A 1,041-nucleotide genomic window follows, 5' to 3' on the forward strand; every position below is an offset into this window, starting at 1 on the left:
GCAGATACACACATGAACTAGCCCATACTTTTATTTTTCCTGTTCTGTCAACATGCAATAGGGAATTCCATCACAAGATTATCAGTGTGACCCAAGGGAGAGCTGATGAAGCAGTAGGGTAAAGACAATGGGAAAGTTAGTGACAGTTTCACCCAGTTATATTCTTTCCCGCTAGACTTGCTCATGAGTTTGTACCTCATCCTGAGTGACACAAATGGCTAACACACTTGGATACCAACTGAGAGGTTCAGATTCAAGTCCACCCAGAAGCATTTTGGAAGGAACGTCTGTCAATCTACTTCTGAAAAACCAGCCACTGAAAACCTATGGAGTGAAGTTCTATTCAAACACTTGGGATCTCCATGAATTGGAACTGACTCCAGGACAACTCTTATATAAATACACACATATTTATATATATACATTTTTATCTTTATATTTATAGTGTTATTTTATATATAAATATGTATTTATACATAAATATATATATATATATATATAGCCACAGGGATCCAGGTGAGGAGATGTAACTCAGGCACACCCAAAGCATCAGGGTGGGAGAACAAGAGAGAGGGGATTAAAAGGCCTAGGAATTTGGACAGAGGAGGAGTTAGCTGCAGGAACCCAAGTAAGGGTAGTATGAGAGGTTTCCCACAGGGAGACAAACTTGTCTGTCAGTTTGTCCTACCACAGTGACGTGTTGATGTGAGTTTTGAGGCCGAGCCACTGGTGTTTCAACACCAGCGGGATGCACATGGTGCACACTTATCAGCCCAGTTTACAGACTGAGACACACTAGGAAGAAGAAGAGGCCATCCACTTCTCAAAGAATTGGCCAGGGAAAACCTTATGAATAGCAAAGAAACACTGATACATTACCACGCAACTTTATGAATTGTCCGGTTAGGTTAGAAGCATCTCAACATAGGACTGAAAGAGCTGCATCATCTGAGTAAACCCAACCTTACTCCTATGGATAAGGTAAAGCTTTTGAGACCTCCATTTGCTGATGAGGCATCACTCAAATTGAAGAGAAACAGC

Source organism: Orycteropus afer, unplaced genomic scaffold, assembly GCF_000298275.1.
Source record: "Orycteropus afer afer isolate SDZICR_OR568_19922 unplaced genomic scaffold, OryAfe1.0 scaffold00812, whole genome shotgun sequence".
In the NCBI taxonomy this organism is placed as follows: Eukaryota; Metazoa; Chordata; class Mammalia; order Tubulidentata; family Orycteropodidae; genus Orycteropus; species Orycteropus afer.